Raw genomic sequence first — 6,000 nt, forward strand, 5'->3', positions numbered from 1 at the left:
TCAAAACCTTTTGGTTCTTTTCTCTCTTGTCGTGAGTGAGTGTCTGGTGTGTAGTATCCAGTCTGTTGGTGTGTAATATCCAACGCCCAAGGGCTTTAGAAAGGTGTGTCATATCCGATCTAAGCCTAGGAGTATCAAGGAGCCTTTCCGCAGCCTCTTGTGTCACCATTCGATCCACAGCCTTGATAAACTTGAGTCTTTGATTCGTTTATGCAAGGATCTATCCAAATCATCCAGAGAAGGGTCCTAGGATCTCATCAAGTGGTATCAGGCCCACTTGAAAGGTAAGTTATTAAAAACAAACAACCTAAGTAGGGGTGGGCACTTTACCCGATATCCGAAGTGGCACCCGAACCCGATCCGAAAAACCCGAACCAAAATCCGAACCGAAGTAGCAAAATATCCGAACGGGTATTGAATTAGGAGAGATTGGATATCCGAACCCGAACGGGTAATATCCGAACCCGAATGGATATCCGAAGTTAACCGAACATATGTATAAATAACCATATATTTCTAGTTTACTTCTCTCATTTTATATAAAATATTTACATTGATACTACACATACTTTAAGTTCATATGATATACATAGAATTACAGAGAAAATGATTTGTTACTCACTTAAAATGCATGTCAAACTTTTTATTTCAAGAATTAACAAAAAGTTACATCAAAAATTTAAAAACAATAACCAAATTAATGTCCTTTTTAGTTTCAAAATGTTATGTCCAACACTACTAACCATTCAATCTATTAAAAAAAAAATTGGTTAAGTGAAACTTATATTTTTAAATACAAAAAATTTTAGAATTGAAAAATTTAAACTTTTTTTTCAAAATCAAAATATCCGAACCCGATCCGAAAAAACCGAACCCGAACTAAAAATACCCGAACCCGACCCGAAGTACAGAAATACCCGAACGGGTTCTATACCTCTATACCGAAATACCCGAAAATCCGAAATACCCGATCCGAACCCGAACGGGTACCCGAACGCCCACCCCTACTAATTAGTAGGGGTGGGCACTTTACCCGATATCTGAAGTGGCACCGAACCCGATCCGAAAAACCCAAACTGAAATTCGAACCGAAGTAGCAAAATACCCGAACGGGTATTGAATAAGGAGAGATTGGATACCGGAACCCGAACGGATACTACCCGAACCCGAATGGATATCCGAAGATAACCGAACATATGTATAATTAACCTTATATTTTTAGTTTACATCTCTCATTTTATATAAAATATTTATATTGATACTACACATACTTTAAGTTCAGATGATATACATACAATTACGAAAAAAATGATTTGCTACTCACTTAAAATTTTTTATTTAAAAAATTAACAAAAAGTTACATTCGAAATTTAAAAAAAATAACTAAATTAATGTCTTTTTAGTTTTAAAATGTTATGTTCAAATCTATTAACTATTCAATCTATTAAAAATAAAAAATTAGTTAACTGAAAGTTATATTTTTAAATTTAAGAAACTTGAGAAATGAAAATTTTAATTTTTTTTTTCAAAATCTAAATATACGAATCAGATCCGAAATAACCGAATCCGAACTAAAAATACCCGAAGTACAGAAATACCCGAACGGGTTATACACCTCTATACCGAAATACCCGATCCGAACCCGAACGGGTACCCAATGCTAAACTAAATCGATAATTATTATCCCCTAGCTATATATGGGCTTAACGAAATCAACAATAGTTTTGAGCTTGTCTACATAAGCGATTGATTAAAATAAATGAAAATGAAAATTTCAAAAAAGCTAGCCAATAGAATTATAACGTTTTTCATGAGAAGCTCTATATGAGTGCCACCTCAGCAGAAATCACTAAAGTGTCTTCTCTTTTAATGTATAGGGGGATTACTAAATCTCATCAAAAATATATGAAGTGTTAAGAAAATATAAAGATAATTCCATTGTGAATATAAATAAAACAATATAACATTAGGTTCTTACTTATATAAAATATGTATGCATATAAATTATTAATTTATAATTTTATAGGGACCATATATTTACATAGAATTTTCTAAAAAATATTATCTTCTTATTTTATCGATTTGTGTCAAATTTTGAACAAGTCTAAATTGGATCCGATGAAATTTATTAATTTATAGAAATTATTAATTTATCGAGTATTAATTTATAAAGGTTCTACTGTATAACGATCGTAACAAAATGTAGATGATGCACATAAGGCAACTCTATTGGGCCTAACTACAAAACACAGTTGTACTCGTTTTTGTGTCTAGTTTAGATCTAGAACAGTAAAATTTTAGCTCCGTTAGGGATTTTCGGCTTTTTGCGATTAAATGACTCGTTTTTGACACTAACACTTGAACATTTTGCCATCTCTAGTTTATTCTTCCTGATTAGTCAGAATTAAAAAAGAGGTTTTCGCACATTAAACTAAATCTTCAAAGTGTTTTGTCTTCATCGCCAAACGGGTACACTCCGGTTAAACCCAAGTTCATGCTCCTGGACCAATCAGCCGGGGTGAACAGTGTTCAATGAACTTAGTTTCTTTCCAATCAATGGCCCGAAATTAGCATTTCTGATTTTATTTCGACTAAATCAACTCAAATTCGTACTTATATCAAAATTAAGTCGTTACTACAAGTGGAGTTTATCTATTGATTTTATTTTCGACTGGTATGATCGATAGGATGACTATCAAGTTTTTAAAAATATAAATCAGTAAATGAAAGCCAGAAAAGTTCAGTAAACTATTAAATAGGAGCTTCCACGGTACGTAGACTTGTTTTCCATGCAAAATATACATGCTTAAACTTTTTTGATAATGATTACCTACGAGCATGATTATCGGCGTTTTTTAAGCGTCTCTTAGTTGCTGACTAAAATAAAAAATAAATGAAAAATGAAAATTACCTCAAGCAACGTCGCTTAATTAAGCATAATTAAGAGCCTTACAATTTACAATGGAGCATAAAAATGTTTGGGTTTCTTAATGTTGTGTCTAAATTCCCTTTTACTACTTAAAAGTATTAAAAAAAATAAGAGTCCCTAAATGGATCTTTGGGATAATCATGCTGTAATAATCAGTTGGGTGATATATACTAGAATAGTTTTTGTTGGAGAAGTCTTTGTCGCTCACAAAGTTAAAATTAAGATTAAATGTATAAATAAAATAATGATATTATGATATCGATCATGTTCTTGCATACGTAAAAAGATACATTAGTAGAATATTAAAAAATATTCACTAGAGACATACACCTAATGAAATAATTTGTTTATACATATGTCACGTCGACTAAAACAAACATGAACAGTGATAAAAGTAGGGGAAACTGAAGAAATTAATTTTTCACTGTAATTTTGGATACAGTTAATATATAACAATAGGAATCTATTAATAGTACTACTTATAATGTAATGTATTAATAATTTATTTATGTCATAAGTTTAATGTTGAAGACCGTATGTAATATTTATTTGTGTTAATTAGTAGTAGGTGAAATGCATGACCTGATTAAAAAAGATGTTGATATAAGTAATTTAAGATAAAAATGAGTAATTCTAGCGGACTGGAGGTTGATTGGACTTGCGACTTGCTTAGGCCTTTGATTGGAGTCTATCTGATGGGGTCCTTGTGAGGTTAGTTCCTTCTGAGGCGTTCGGTGTCTGCTGCGTGTGACCACTGGTTTGGTCTCGTCGTTCAGTCTTGGTGTTGTTTTTAAGACTTCATTTGATGGAGTGTCGAAGCAGGAAGTTGTGTGGTTCCTTGGTATGCATCCTACGAGTTTTTCAGGACTTCTTGGTAAGGGGCTATGGAGCTTTTGCTCAATCGTGACGGTCTTGGAGTAGTCAATCGCAAATCGTGTATGTGTTCCATCGTTGGTTGCGAGTTGAAGGCTTGTTCTCTGGAGGCTTCTTTGTTTGAAGAAGTGGTCAGTGTGTTCGTTGCTTGTGGCTCCTTTGGGAACGGTAGTTGGAGATTTCAGCTCAACTCTAATAATTTAGGCTTTCTCGATCATGCTTCCGGTTTCGATCAACTCCATCTTTGTTGAAGTTATGTTGGTTCTCCAATTTGCGTTTAGCCTCTTTTTATTTCTTGTGGTACTTGAACGTGTAGAATCGGCTCTAGTTCAAACGTTTGTCTCCAGGGTTGTAGCTCTTTTATCACGCCGGCTTGTAGTTCCGGAGAGGATTTATTCTTTTGCTGGTTGTGTTGTAAGAACTGTTACAGTTTGATAATTAATCTAATAGATGACGAAAAAAACAAAAAAAAAATTAAGCGAATCATGATCATATTTCGTGAGATTATTATCATTTGATCTATTGACCAAATTTTTTTAACGTAGCAAACCAAAAACAAAACTCACTTCCATCAATTCGAAACGAGTCAGGTTGATTTTTTTTAATCTTCTTTTCTTAAGCAAATATGAAAAGAAGAATGAGAAACTTTTCTTAGAATACATATTTACGGATAATACATACGAATTACTGTCTAATACATTACTAGTTGGTCGCACGCCCATTTTTTTTCCCTTACTCAAGTCTGTAATTCAGTTGTTACTTTACTAAGCGAAGATCCAATTCAAAATAACTTCATAATAATTATATGACTTATTGAACCATGTAGATGTTTGGGCAAGTAAACCGTTCGCGCTGAGCGATCATCTATTGCTTCCCTTCACTTAATTAAAAGACAAAAATCCTCGATAATGATTTCATTTCAAAATTATTTTACTACAGAGTAACCATACCATTGTTCTATAGTCACATAATCCACAAAAATATGTCATTATCTATTTAATTACGTTTGAAGTCTTATCCTAGGTTTTGTACAATCTCTATTCACTCTTGTCTTTTCCCGCCAGTGTTTATATTTAGGAGTTGTAATTTCAGTTTTGTTGATATAATGTATCAATTTGCGTGCAATGTGAATATGTCTCTAAATCAGAATTTTCTGCTATCATTGACATAAAAGGCCATAAGATTGTGATACCAATGTATCTATCAAGTAGTGTTGCAAACTGCCAATAAAGCTAATATAGCTGTTTTGGGTCAAATTTAAATAAATTAATCAATATGTAAATAACAGATACTATCTTGAAAGGATTACTTCCATTTACATATAATAAAGTGATGAATATATGCAAATTTCTTCTTATATCACTTTAAAATCAGAATATTCACAAAATAATATAAGAACAATTAATTGCACTATAACATTTTCTCTTAAGACTATATAAGTAGAGTTACAATAAATGGTATATGAAGGTTTATAAAAACAAATAAACATACATCTTAAAGTAGTATATATACATATATTCTAAAGATATAGAAGGATTTAGTATATTTGTGTCTGGACTAAAAAGAAACATGCATATTAATTAACTTCTCTGGATTGCAAATGTTTAAATGCTAAAGCTATTGGAGGATCTAGTATATATTAACTTTATTTATTGGAACCCAAGCTTATTTAGTTATGTCACATACTCACATATGTACAAAGATACAATTATGGTGTGATTTAGTTTTCAAAAAATGGTTATAATGGTTATAAGTACAAATGTACAAAGATACAGTTATGCCACATACTCACATACTCATGATTTGAGTTCTTATAATGCATGATTTGAGTTCTTTATATCTTTATCCCTCGGTTTAGTTTTTTTTTTAAATGGTTATGAGAACTCAAATCATGCATTATAATGTTTCAGAAATATTTATTACATAGTTATGGGAAGATATATTTTCGAACTGTTCTCAGTGAGGGACCATAAAGAACAGGTCCCCGAAGCAATAATTAGGAAACAACTTTAGTTAAGAGGCAAACATATATACCACTACGCTCTGTTCAATTCTATCACAGAATATTTGAATAATTTACATGTATAAATATAAACATATGTAAAGCTGGACCACACTATGAACAAGCAAGTCTGCAAGAATGATTAAAGAAGAAAGAGTGAGATAATGAGTGTGAAGCAGTTTCTAGTTTCAAGTTT

Source organism: Brassica rapa, chromosome A04 (genome assembly GCF_000309985.2).
Source record: "Brassica rapa cultivar Chiifu-401-42 chromosome A04, CAAS_Brap_v3.01, whole genome shotgun sequence".
NCBI lineage: Eukaryota > Viridiplantae > Streptophyta > Magnoliopsida > Brassicales > Brassicaceae > Brassica > Brassica rapa.